Raw genomic sequence first — 14,918 nt, 5'->3', positions numbered from 1 at the left:
CTTGGTGGGCCTTACCTGGTACAATAAAACCAGTTTAGTTTGAGTTTAGTATTGCATTGTCAATTATAGCACAGAGGAGTTACATGAACTCAATGCATACAACATATATACGATTTAGAAACACCGTACAGTACTGTAATTCATTTGCATATTCATGATGCAATGCACGCAAATACGAATGTAGGAATCGACTCGATCGATGAATCAATGCACCGTCGCACCATTTGCCGATGGCTGCGTTGGTACTGGTGCACAAGCAAAAATGACAACAGAAAACACCTCCCATTCCTGAATAACACTGCGGCCTTAAAATAAAAATATATAATTGCCATTTGTTTCGTGCAATGCCCGTTAACACATCAATAGAGAGGCCAGCTATACAGGGACTCCTTTACTTACGAACAAGTTAGGTTCCTAAGTTCTGTTCATCAGTCGATTTGTTCATGAGTCCAAATTTACTCCTGTCATGTTGTACAGCATGTACACTAAACAGGGATTGGTTTTAAAAGTTGTATAATCTCATGCAGATGTAGAGGCCGCCGGTTCTGCATGTTCTGCAGATGTAGATGCCACTGGTTCTTCATGTTCTGCAGATGTAGATGCCGCTAGTTCTTCATGTTCTGCAGATGTAGATGCCATTGGTTCTTCATGTTCTGCAGATGTAGATGCCACTGGTTCTTCATGTTCTGCAGATGTAGATGCCGCTAGTTCTTCATGTTCTGCAGATGTAGATGCCATTGGTTCTTCATATTCTGCAGATGTAGATGCCACTGGTTCTTCATGTTCTGCAGATGTAGATGCTGCTAGTTCTTCATGTTCTGCAGATGTAGATGCCATTGGTTCTTCATATTCTGCAGATGTAGATGCCGCTGGTTCTTCATATTCTGCAGATGTAGATGCCGCTAGTTCTTCATGTTCTGCAGATGTAGATGCCATTGGTTCTTCATATTCTGCAGATGTAGATGCCACTGGTTCTTCATGTTCTGCAGATGTAGATGCCGCTAGTTCTTCATGTTCTGCAGATGTAGATGCCATTGGTTCTTCATATTCTGCAGATGTAGATGCCACTGGTTCTTCATGTTCTGCAGATGTAGATGCCGCTAGTTCTTCATGTTCTGCAGATGTAGATGCCATTGGTTCTTCATATTCTGCAGATGTAGATGCCGCTGGTTCTTCATATTCTGCAGATGTAGATGCCGCTAGTTCTTCATGTTCTGCAGATGTAGATGCCATTGGTTCTTCATATTCTGCAGATGTAGATGCCACTGGTTCTTCATGTTCTGCAGATGTAGATGCCGCTAGTTCTTCATATTCTGCAGATGTAGATGCCATTGGTTCTTCATATTCTGCAGATGTAGATGCCGCTAGTTCTTCACGTTCTGCAGATGTAGATGCCGCTGGTTCTTCATGTTCTGCAGATGCAGATGCCACTGGTTCTTCATGTTCTGCAGATGTAGATGCCACTGGTTCTTCATGTTCTGCAGATGTAGATGCCACTGGTTCTTCATGTTCTGCAGATGTAGATGCCGCTGGTTCTTCATGTTCTGCAGATGTAGATGCCGCTGGTTCTTCATGTTCTGCAGATGTAGATGCCACTGGTTCTTCATGTTCTGGAGATGTAGATGCCACTGGTTCTTCATGTTCTGCAGATGTAGATGCCACTGGTTCTTCATGTTCTGCAGATGTAGATGCCACTGGTTCTTCATGTTCTGCAGATGTAGATGCCACTGGTTCTTCATGTTCTGCAGATGTAGATGCCGCTGGTTCTTCATGTTCTGCAGATGTAGATGCCACTGGTTCTTCATGTTCTGGAGATGTAGATGCCACTGGTTCTTCATGTTCTGCAGATGTAGATGCCACTGGTTCTTCATGTTCTGCAGATGTAGATGCCACTGGTTCTTCATGTTCTGCAGATGTAGATGCCGCTGGTTCTTCATGTTCTGCAGATGTAGATGCCGCTGGTTCTTCATGTTCTGCAGATGTAGATGCCGCCGGATTTTCATGTTCTGCAGATGTAGATGCCACTGGTTCTTCATGTTCTGCAGATGTAGATGCCACTGGTTCTTCATGTTCTGCAGATGTAGATGCCACTGGTTCTTCATGTTCTGCAGATGTAGATGCCACTGGTTCTTCATGTTCTGCAGATGTAGATGCCACCACCGCCATCTGTTGCGAGCGGTCGTTGAACTTACGACTCTCAGTCCGAAAAAGCAACTGGACATACGGACAAGTTTGTTCGTATCTCTGAAAGTTCGTAAGTCCAGTGTTTGTAAGTAGGAGTCATTGAATGTATAAAATAGTGTATATATATTTATTTAATCCATTAATATTGGAGACTTCACTTTACCACCATCGGGTCTGATGACATTTTAATAATAATAATAAAAGTTTTCTGATGGCCAGTTACAGAATAATCGTAACACCTCTGTAATAAAAGTACAGTACAGTAATCAAGTTAATATATCTCCTCTAAATAAACAACAAAGTGCATATTTTATTAATGTACACCTGCCAACTAATACTATAACTCCAAATATTCTGTAGGGCATCCCAGCGGGGCAGAAATTCATGTTACTGTCCATGCTGAAGTGCGTTTGGCTTCATTTAGCAATAGAGGTTGTGCTGTACGCATGTGGAATTTCCCACAAAGTTGGAACTAATTTGGCCAGTTAAATTATTCGGGCAAGTGAGGTTATTATGCTCTATTGGCCACAAAAGCCGATAATTGATCAGGCTTTGGATGTTTCGTGTCCACCCTTTGTATTGATCCCAACTATCAGCAAGTATCACATTATACTGGGGGTCCTTTCCAAGCAATCTAAATGCCACTGTGGCGAGATGTTAACTACCTCGCCTGGTATGCAGGAGGTCGTGGGTTTGATCCCAACCCTGACACCTGTATATTTGGGGTTTGCATGTTCTCCCCGTGGTCACGTAGATTTTTCTCTGGGTCCTCAGGTTTCCTCCTCCACACTTAGAATCAACATGCAGGTCGCTTTCCTGAAGAAGAGCTATATAGCCCAGTGGGCCTAACCAGGTAAAATAAAAATTAACCCGTAAAAACAAAGTTTTTCACTATAAATCCTTTATATGCGTGGCATCGGTTTTATTTTATTATTCATTTCTGTTTTTCTTGCGTAAGAGTTTCATTTTTATCACATTGGTATTTTAAATTAAATATGGAAAAAAAAAATTCCTAAAAAGTGGAACATTTTTGAATTTTTTTTTCACGAAAATAAATAGTCACGCACAACGAGTCTGTGTGCAAAATGTCAGCTCGATTGGATCACGGTAAGTGGGTTAAAAAACGACCAAAAGATTTGCACGGTCATAAGCGCGCAAGCAAGCAAGCAAGTGAACTTAATATAAAGGATTTAAAAATAGTTAAACACGAAGAAAAAAAAAGTCCACTCTCCTTGGCCAGGTGGCTGAGCGGTAAAGTGAGTGGTCACAATCAGAAGGCTGACTCGGCCCATCATCACTCTGGGCTTCTATACAACGAGCATCACTTTTGCAGAGAAGCCAACGGTGCTTTGTTCAATGCACGCACGTGCACCTGTCGTCGCGGCATTGCGGAGCCTCCACCATTGGCGTGGAGTTGTGAACAGGAGAAGAGGAGCATTGCCTCAGTGCCCGTTTGAGCAGGAAATCATTCTCACCAAGCAAGCAAGCAAGCAACTCACTGCCACTTTTTGACCTGACAGGTGAGATGCAAGCGAGCGGAGGGGAAAAAAAATCCAATGAAAAGTCGTTGCCAACTATGACAATCTGTGAAATCCAGGAGGCGCTGCAATCACAAAGGGCACAGAATTTAGACTTTTATCATTCATCACTTCAATGTAATCGCCACGCTTATCATGCAGTCATGCACTACAATTCCATCAAATGGAAGGCCTCCCCCCACGCCACAGAGGTCATGGAGGTTATCTGGCCATACTTCACCACGCTTGTCAGTGCGGGTTGGGTGATGAGCAAGTGTGCTCAGGACCGGATAACCAGCTATCACTCGCAATGATGTTAGTCGTGGCCGGGAACTAAACTCAGGTCTCGGGTATGTATAGGCTTAACAGACTGTTTGGGCAAGTGCTGTTAGCGAGCACCTCTTTCGGCCGGCACTGCACATGAGCGGGTGCGTGGCCAGCACCTCGCTCGGCCACCTTTGTCTCCCCAGTGGCGATGTTTCCACACTGCAGCAGGTACACATTTGAGGCCGAGTCGATCTAGGGGAGGCCCAGGACCGGTGCAGATAATTGTCACTGGTGTTGGCCATGAGTGGGAATCGAACTAGGGCTCGCTGTGTTAGTAGTGCAGTGCGCTAACCACTGTGCCACCGCTCCCCACATATGGTATATCACTCGTATAAACACATCCGGAAAGCATGTTGGCGAGCTCTTCCGGTAATATACTGGTGTTTATGACTAGTCTCAAGTTTTAATTGGAATTTTTTTATTTGGAAGGCCTCCCCACAAGGTCAACATATTCGATATGATCCATTGGGGGGGAAAAAGGTTTAAAAAGTTCAATTGTAATTAGTTACAGTAGAATAGCATTTGTGGATAATTTTTTGTATTAGTTTATAAATATAGATTTTTTTTATTGACATTACGCAAGTCAAATAAAATCATCATTGCGCTGGGCGTGTGCCGTCGGTCTTATAGGGCAAGGTGATCACGCAAGGCACTCTTTGTTTCGCAGACGGGTGCAGTACAAGTCTGCAGGAGTTTCGCAGTGGGAGGCGATGTCACGCTGCGGGCTCTGGCACTGAAGTCACCTGCGCTGTAATTTTTAACCAAAAATAATGGCAAATACAGAGTGCGACGCCGGCACATACAGGGGGGGGGGGGTGCGTATTTGGAGCGCTCGTAGTATTAACCGGGGTGGCCGTTGAGCTCGAGCCACGGACCCGCTGCAGACAACACGACAAACGCTGGGTCACACCGCCGCCGTTTCGTTCAAGTGTCATTTTGGTCGTGAATGGTAGGAGTTACGTAATGTCTACCCGAGCACCTTGCATCAGTAATCCCTCAATGTTCATGAAGGTATTTTGCAAAGGCTTCGCTTCACAATACAATACTGTATCCAATGAGGAATTTATTTAAATGCCCTTAAAGCGCAAAGAATAATTAAATGCAACACTCGCACACAGGAACAAAACCAGAAAACGCAGCAGTGTACGGAAAATGACAAATGAAGTGACAAAGGTAAAACATTGTGCAACTAAACCTATGAATATGTACGATTGGAATCGCAGGTAATGGACAGAAAGGACAAGGCACGGATTCGGGAAGACACACACAAATCAAGAGCCGTCGTATCGATTGTTCAAAAAGTGCAGTTGGACGTGACTCGTAGCTCGAGCGGTTTGATGGCCAATGGATGAGACAGGTGACAGAGTGGCAGCCAAGGAGAAAATGCACCCAAGGGATGACTACAGTGGAGATGGAGCAATACGATCAGTGCAATCGCATCAGGAAGATGGATTGTGGCATCGCAGGGCTGATAGGGGCTGGCAACAACACCGAGGAGGCCTTCTTCAGCCAGCACTCAAAAGGCCTTGGCCAAAGATGACAACGACAGTATAGAATTGCTCATTTAGAAATGAGAAAACATTAAATATTCCACGACTCCCTTACAAAAGGAGATTTTGCCATTTTTTTAAAACAGTCTGCCTCAGCAGCAGACCATGCTTTCCCACCTGATGACAGACGCTTGTGTGTGCACCCGAAACGTCGTGATTTATTTTATTTTATACCTACGTGACTTTACGGAAAGAACCAAAGAGTATGGATTCCTGCAGTCACGAAAGCTTCCAATCAAGATTGAGATTTTAAAACACAGCCACCTCTTATTGCACGTAGAAAGTGTAAGGAGAAGCCCGTCGCAGATAATTTGTAGAAATTTGTCTGGTCTCATTTTGTTTGCCCGACAACAAGCCACGGTGGCATCAGACACCATCTCGTTGTTCGTCGTCATCATCATCTTCTATCGGCCGTTGTTCCTCCGAAGCTTCTCACAGAGCACTGTATGCACACCACGTGACTCGGGCGCACTGTCGCTTCATCTTCATGGCAGCACCGTAGAATCGGGGGGGGGGGGGTGTTGGGTAGGGGGGCTCAGCTGCTAAAGGCTAAGCCCCCCCCCCCACCCCTTCCTATATTCATCTCATTGTCAAGTAAAAAATATTGGACGATATTTTCTCAATTACATAGCGGTGGTTAGAGGCTGGAGCAGCATGCATGATATAGACAAAGGCCGATCGTATCGTTGCTCCGATGTGGAACTTCTTTCGCACCGCATGTAGCCAACCGTGCGAATTCTGTTGAGCGTTTAACGTATCGCAACGGCCCCTCCCCCCTCCCCCACCCAACGTTTTAAACAAGGTCACGCTACAGGGCAGCTTCATGGTTGCCGACCCTCGGAGACCTTGCTGAAATGTCCGTCCGGGCACGCCGAGTCTTTGGTTGTCCCGACTTGGCGTCGGTGACCATTAACCTCAATCTTCTGCACCGTCGTCTTCATTACAGCATCAAAAGGCAGGCTCAGTGGAGGCGGCAACGACTGGCTGACGTCGAAGACCACCATCGCTTATCGCCATCGCCGCGCATTAAAAACCTCCCCATTAACCCTTTGAATATCTGTGGACAAAGTCGTCAAGTCAGCACCGGTAGGCAGATTTGCCCTTATCTACGGGGCGCCGTGGATCAACGGATTACAGCAGCGTTCCTCTGCCGCTCCTTCCGCTCCCTCCCCGCCTGTCTGCAAAATCACGGATATTCGGAACATTGCGGATGTTAGGGGGTCGCACGTTAAATGGGGCTGCGCATGAGTTCTGTCGTATTTCCTCAATGGGCTCCTGCCCGGTAGAGAATAAAGGACAGCGGCTTCAATGAACGATGCCGGGAAACCGCGAGGTACAGGAGTCCAATCGATTCATGGGATTGAAAGTTAAGTTAAATTTGGTGATTTACCTGGTGCGTCCGAAAGGACGTCCCCCATGGGGAGATGGAGCGATTAAACCGGCTTGTGCACAGGTTCCAGGTGGATTGTTGCAGCCAGAGAGCCGTGAGGAATTGCGAAGAATTTGAAGGCCTTCATCCAGCAGTGGATTGACCATGGCTGCTAATGTTAGCGATGTAACGTATGCCCTTGTATGCTTACTTAAATATACATTACTAAATAAAAGAAACTCGCTTTTTATATATGTATATACCTCCTGGAATCTTGCCCTGCATGCGCTTACTAATACAGTCGAGTCAGCCTGCGTACATAATCAAAGTAGCTTCACACTCCGATCGTAATTTTTTCTCTCGGAATGCCTGGAAGGAAACCAATGGCTTGCATAAATAATAAATGAGGTGCAATCAAGATGATGGGCAAATATATGCTTCACGTTCGGTTTGACACAGGTTTGGAATAAAAAAAAATTGCACTAATAATCTAAAACTAGATAACCACCTGGTTATTTAGTTTTAGAGTATTAGTGCAATTTTTTTTTTAGGCTCAAGAAACAATGGCCATGTTACAGATGGTAAATACCACGCTAAAAAAGTGTATGCAACATAGGCAGGGGGAAAGTATCTTACTCCATCTTTGGATGATATTGTTATACAAATAACGTATGTAATGATGTCACTTACGCATACTTAGACAGTTTAGTTGTGTTGTGTATGAATAAACTCTGCACAGTAGCAGAGGAAGCCTCAAAATCCCAATTAGTCACTCAGCCCATAAATTGGGGCCAATAAAACGAACAGTAACCCATTATCTGGGACATCATCAGCGGTTCTTCTCTGGGAAGACCATTCCCCACCATAGGAATGTGGACGCAGATGACGTTCAATAGTCATACTCTTTGGTTTTTTCGGTAAAGTCACGTAGGTAAAATTTTTAATAAATTAAAAATGAAAAAAAATTAAATCAAGACGTTTCGGGCGCAACACAAGCGTCTGTCTTCAAGTGGGGACAACGCAGCGAAAGCACAACCGCTTAAGAGATTTTTACCTACGTGACTTTACCGAAAAAACCAAAGAGTATGGATCCTTGCAGTCACGAAAATTTCAAATCTAGACGTTCAATAGATTTTTTTTGCATGAGGCAGGGTCCCATGATTATGCACGGGTGTTCTTACGATGAACAACATCTCATGGTAACCCAGCAGCATTTTACTTATGAAGCTCGACTCTGATGATGAGACCCAGGAAGGCTGAAACCAGTCCAGAGTTCGCTTGCTTCAAAACAAATGCTGCTGGGTATAGGTCAGGGGTCGGCAACCTACGGCTCCGGAGCCGCATGCGGCTCTTTACGGGCTGCTTCTTGACGATATGTACGTATGTACATAGATGCATTGCGGCTCTTGAAATACTGAATTTTGTACCGAATTGGAAAGAAATGGCTCTTCTTGTTATTTTGGTTGCCGACCCCTGGTATAGGTGGTCTGGAAAATCCTAACAGCCCGATGGACTCAACAATATTGTGTGTACGTATATGTTGAGAGAGAACGGAGCTCAGCTTATACCATATACTTTATACTAGGTGAGAATCCATTCAGACTATATTCTTTCAAGGAATATCGAAAAAGTACAGCCAGTAAAAATAACACAGGATCAAAACAAAAGTAGTCCAATACAAAATAAATATTAAATTACATTTTCACTTTTTTATGGGGGGTTCCAACCACGAAGTTTGAGCAGCCCCAATACTAATTTGAGCAGGGATTCACCGATTGGAATAGAATCAATGTACTCCTGCACCTGTCTCAAAATACAAAGACAAAGACAAAGGATCCCCTCCCCCCCGATAGCCTGAACAGACTGTTGGGCCAAGTGCTGCAAGCGAGCGCCTATGAAGGCCGGCATGGCACACGAGGGGGTGGCTGGCCAGTACCACGGCCGGCCGCCTCTGTTTCCCTAGCTGCTATGTTTTCACACCGCACCAGGTACTCATTTGAGGCTGAGTCGACCTAGGGGGAGGCCCGTGACCGGTTCAAATAATCGTCACTGGCGTTGGCCGTGAACGAGAATCGAAGCGGGAATCGAACTCGGGTTGCCGGGTTTGTAGCGCAGGGCGCTAACCGCTACACTACCTCTCTCCCTTACTCCTACCGCATCTGTATCAATACACAAATACACAGATTCATAAATCATGCCCAGCCTCTGAATGCAGCAGTCACACATTCCCACCAGAGCATAAGCAACGCAGATGCGGCTGTGTTTGCCAGGCGCATTCGTACACAACACGGGCTTTCACACACAATGCTTTCTATCGTATCCCAGGCAGCGTACACTGCACAACTGCATATCCACTTGCAACGTTTTCCCACCGAGTGGACAATGTGACCAGGAACACGCGTGTGAATCACATCAGTCTTGTTATGCGTTTCAAGCGACACTCACAGCTCATTTGCAGGCTTCCAAGGGAGGTTTCATTTCACATGCACTCGCTGATATGAATTCATCATTTATGTATGCAAATCACTGCATACATACACGCACGCACGCAGGCAGGCAGGCACACACACACACACAAACATACACCCCGAACCTTATACTGTTATTTTCATTGCTAACTCGCTGCATGGACAGCATTCTACTCTGGATCAGGGCCAAGATGAATATTACCATTGGCAGATAATGTCCAAATCTAGATCTGCACCAACCCTTGGATAAATTCATCCGTATAATGTGTTTTATCATCTGATAGAGGGGCAGTGTGGGCGTGAAAATCAGCACAAGGGATACAAAGGTGCCCAGGTGCCGTGTGCCGTACGCATCAAGATCAACATGCCGTCTCGGCCAAATGTGGCTGAGGGTCACCTCCACACATCGCCAGCGCTTTGTGCCCCAAATCCCCGGAACATCCGTGACCCTGGTTGACCCGCGACCCCGGTTGACCCGTGACCCCGGTTGACCCGCGACCTCCAAGATCTGTCACGGTGGTCAGTCTCGGAGATCTTTGCCTTCACCCCATCCGGCAAAAACATGTCAACCAACCAACAACCAACCAAAGTTCAGACGGTTTTTGTGTTTGCCTCATCATATATCTTACACAACGCGCGTGCCATGTTCTCAACCACACCTTCTGCATTTTTTACTTAGGGGCCGTCCATAAATGACGTCACGCACCTAGGGGGGGGGGGGGGCAGATAATTGTGACGATGTGTGACGAAGGGGGGGGGGGGGTTGAGAAATGTGACGTCACATAAAAATGCGCAACTTTAAATCAATATAGACAACACGTTCTACTTCATTAAATAGACTTTTTGATGAATGTTTTCTCCTACAACATCAGGGTGCAGCGCCACATTAAATACGCACTACAATGACAATAGTTTAAAGCGATTCGAAGCATGTTTTTTTTTGGGGGGGGGGGCAGAGCTTTGTGACGTCATATTTGAGGGGGGGGGGCGCCTGACTTTGTGTGACGCCGTGTGACGAGGGGGGAGGGGCGTAAAAAATCGTCCAAAATCGCGTTACGTCATTTATGGACGGCTCCTTATCCTGCCTTGTCGCAAAAAAAAAAATCTCCTGGCATCCGTCTCAAGCCACCCGTACTCAAAAGGGCAGCAAACTTAAATTTTGATTTAAAGCTTTCGTGACTGCAGGGATTCATCTTCTTGGTTCTTTCGGTAAAGTCACGTAGAAGGGAAGTAATAAAATAATAAAAATAAAACATAATAAAATTAATTTTATTATGTTTTATTTTTATTATTTAATTTTATTATGTTTTATTTTTATTATTTTATTACTTCCCTTCTACGTGACTTTACCGAAAGAACCAAGAAGAGGCAGCAAACTTATTTTGATTTTCGAGCTCTGCAGGTTGGGTCCAGCGAACGGATATCCACCCGGTAATTTAGAGGCAAGCACGCCCGCCCAACACATCCTCCTCCTCCTCTCTACACTCAAGACACACATCTCTCACACTTCCATCGTGGTTATCAGAAACTTGGTCCGCCGAAAGCAGTACCAACCTCCACTTGACCTCAGTCTTACAGCCCAGGGTACACACACACACACAAGTCCTATACCAACCTCAACCCTTCTCTCCTCCTTCCCGTGACTTGTGCTCCTACAATAGGAGCCTCATTTCGAACTACCGCCACCAATGTTGCCTTCAGAAAAGCTTATCTTAACACCCCCGGTGTCCAGCCCTTCGTATCTAACACGGCCAACATTGCATGCACAGCTGACACACACAGCTGACACACACACACAGTCCAAGTGCATAGCAGATGGGCAGAATAGGGTCAAAGCATATTCTGCAATAGGCACTACTCGATATACATGATGCAGTCGTGGACTATAATGTACACATATTCTATTGTTATTATATCCTGTGCGTGTTGTGCTGTAATGTATAAACTGCATTGCATTGGCATTAGAGAAGCATGCGGCACACACAGCAGATTCAGTTGTGTGTACACACAATTGGTTACAACTGTATATGCAGCATACTGTGTGCAGGCGAGCAAGGCACAAACACAAAGTGGCACCGAAAACATTCTATAACATTACAAAACACGTGTAGGTGATAGCAAGAGAGACCCCCAACTCGCAATCAATCGCGTCGCATCCCACTCTCAATTTCAATATAACGGTTACGGGACACGATACGTCGGAGCAAGGTGAGTAAACGCACACACACACACGCGCGTTTAAAAAAAGACGCGACAAAGCATTTAAATGGTTGTAATCGCATCGTATAGGTGGTGCTGGTGTGGGGTAATATCTCGCCATTTCATCTTGTCTATGTATATATTTTTTTTTCGCTCGGTATGCACCACCGTACGTACACGGGTTCTCTGGGAGGCAGTAATCCGCGTACAAAGCGCGCAGCAGCAGGAGCACGATGGCCGGGCAGAGCATCTCCCCTGCATCTCTTAACAACAATAACAACCCTGTAGTTATGTTTCTCTCTGTCTCCCCTTTCTCTCTCTTTCAAAACCTCCAGATTCTTATACCGTGTTTGTTTCGCGCGCTCCAAGACAAATAATAACAACAATCACTCCCGAATGATCTCCATCTTACCCGCTCGGTTCACGAAAGGCATATGCTGGCACGTTTTGATGTGACAGAGACGTCTCTTGCCGTTGCTGTGGCTCTGTTGCTCCACACCAGACTGTGCACGCAAAATCCATTTGCTGTACTGCACTTCCTATAGGACGTCTATGCTGCCCCCCCACCCCGCACTACATTTGTAAAATAAAAAAACACCGGTCCGCACTGGCTATCGTGGTGAAGTATGATCAGCACCGCCGCTAAATCCCCCAGTACTCCAATCTCTCCTGCTCCCCCCTCGCCTCCATCACCGCAAGAAGCTCCGGAGATGGGCTTTGTGCTGGGCACATGTACAGCAGACAGCCATGTGGCTACAGCCCTCCCTCCCTCCCTCCTCCTTTCATTCTCACTCTCTCTCTGTGGAGCTTCTCCCCCTTCCGAACAAAACAGCTCCCACATTGCCCAGCCAGCCCGAGCCCGCAGGAGGAGGAGGATGATGATGATGATAAAGACGCCGGATTTCCATTGAGCTATCTCCCTTTCCTTTGAAGAGGTGGTGGGGGTCACCAAATAAAAAACCTCGCCTCCACCATCTCCAGCTAAACACTCACACTCTCACTCACGGACAATCATCATCAAACAACCACCACCACCATCACCAAAGACAAAGATCTCCCGCACCACCCCACCCGGCTCTAGCCTGTAACAGACTGTTGGGAGTGATGTTAGCGAGCACCTATGAAGGCCGGCACTGGTGGGTTGATCGGGCAACCACGCCCGGCCGCCTTTGTCTCCCCGGCGGCGATGTTTTACACACCGCAGCAGGCGCTCATTTGAGGCCGAGTCGACCTATGGGGAGATTGGCCGGTTCAGATAATCGTCGGCGATTGTTGGCCGCGGAGCCCGGAGTCGAACTCGGCCCGGCGGTCGACGTAAGAATGCGCGGAGTGGACATCTCAACGACGACGCGACACACTGCACGGATGGCAAATCACCAGCCACGCAACCATCACGAATCCCAAAACCACGTTGAATTGTGCGTGCCGCGCTGTGAAATCATCCCATCCAGACGTTGCCGCGATCGCAGCGCCGATAAGGTGGGTTCATCACGGCAACAACGACGACGGTGATGATGATGGTGGTGGTGGTGATGATGATGATGATGACAACGATGTGTGTGTATATACACCGCATACCAAACGTCACACTCACCTGCGTCGTTAGCCCGGTCAAGCCCTTCTTTCAGCCCCGGCGCGAGCAACCACAAGACCCGCCTTTCGCTCGGTTCGCTCTCTCGTCGCTTGTGAGAAAGGTGGTGGTGGTGGCGGCGGCGGTGGGGGTGATGGGGAGGGGAGCGAGATGTGGAGGGGGAGGTGGCATGTGGATGAATGAGGGAGGAGGAGGCTTATTCTCTCTCTCTGCGCGCACCAACACGCACGCGTAGCGCGTATCGCGAGCGCCTCTTAAGGGTGGCGCGCGCTATCAGCTTTGCACGCTGCGGCTATGCGCGGAAAGCGTTGGCACGTGGGCTGAACGATTAATCGATTTGAAATCGATGAGATCGTTCAGCCCTTAGTTGGTACCGCAGGAGTCGCCCTCCCAGCCCAGACCCCCCCCACACCAACCCACGGCTAACACACACGCCGAGTACAAAGACAAAGGTTCCTTCGTGTGTAGCCTTAGGGGCCGTCCATAAATGACGTCACGCGATTTTGGATGATTTTTGACCCCCCCCCCTCCATCGTCACACGGCGTCACAAAAATACAGACCCCCCCCTCAAATATGACGTCACAAAGCTCTGCCCCCCCCTCCCCCCAAATATATAAAACATTCTTCAAATCGCTCTAAACTATTGTCATTGTAGTGCGTATTTAATGTGGCGCTGCACTGATTTTGTAGGAGAAAACATTTATTAAAAAGTCGATTTAATTAAGTAGAACGTGTTGCCTATATTTATTTAAAGTTGCGCATTTTGATGTGACGTCACACATCGTCACAAATGTCTGACCCCCCCCCTCCCCTGGTGCGTGACGTCATTTATGGACGGCCCCTTAGTGCAGACGTGCACAAGTACCTCGTGCGTGGCGTGCTCCCGTGTACTCGTCACCAGTCAAGCTCAATCCACTGCTGGATGAAGACTCCTCCCAAAGCCCACGCCGCCATAGCTATAACGAGCCCGATGCAATGTTGTATTTTAAAATAAAACATTTCCTCGGACAACCTTCTTCACGCGAGCTGATGCCGTGATTCTCGTGGGATGTCCTCTTGGATGCGTTGCCGACACATCCTCCCTTTGGCTTGCCACTCGAGTAATTTTTATTGACCAATCGTCCATAAATCCCTACTCGTATTTTGACGCGACCTACCCAAATTCCCACTTTACTTCTCCGTAGAGTCCACACGATGTCTCTAATTTGCCGGTATTCTCTCAATCACGGGTCTACTTGTTTGTTCAATCTCTCAGTTTAATTCCGTTCTTGTTTGGCACTTTTAAGGCTTCTCCAACTCCCACCCCTTAATGTGCTTGCGAATGTCCACGTGTCGATTCTGTTTTTGTAGCCGATAGAGCGCACTGATTAAACACCTTCTTAATGCACAGGGGTATATTACTTTTCATGTAGAGTCCAGCTTTCCAAAAGCGCTCCAACCTTCTCTGTTCGGAGATGGTAACTATCTCGCCTGGTATAAAGGAGGGTGTGGGTTCGATCCCGATCCTGACGCCTGCTGTATATTTGGAGTTTGTGTGTCCCTCTCTCCGTGGTCGCGTGGATTTTTCTACGGATCCTCCGATTTTTTTGTCTCCGCATTTAGAATAAACATGCGTTTAGAGTATTTGGCTGATATCAATTTCCACACGATAAGCCACTTCGTTGAGCTATCACTTGTGATGACCGGGTCGCTTCTGAAAATGAGCTATACAG

At 46.8% G+C, this 14,918-nt stretch overlaps 1 protein-coding gene across 1 annotated transcript in view; it reads right to left on the bottom strand.

Moving 5' to 3' along the window:
- The window catches only part of LOC133355407 (membrane-associated guanylate kinase, WW and PDZ domain-containing protein 1-like), a 325,885-nt gene extending 312,544 nt beyond the window's left edge, over positions 1–13,341 (bottom strand). Inside the window, 1 exon segment of the mRNA XM_061572686.1 lies at positions 13,209–13,341. The gene's annotated coding sequence lies outside the window, so the exon portion shown is untranslated.
- Between the last annotated feature and the right edge of the window lie 1,577 nt (positions 13,342–14,918).

Source organism: Lethenteron reissneri, chromosome 51, assembly GCF_015708825.2.
Source record: "Lethenteron reissneri isolate LAM-NWPU_2019-01 chromosome 51, ASM1570882v1, whole genome shotgun sequence".
Taxonomy (NCBI): Eukaryota; Metazoa; Chordata; class Hyperoartia; order Petromyzontiformes; family Petromyzontidae; genus Lethenteron; species Lethenteron reissneri.
The sequence above is the reverse complement of the archived record's forward strand: the minus strand, read 5'-3'. Positions and strand labels throughout refer to the sequence as shown.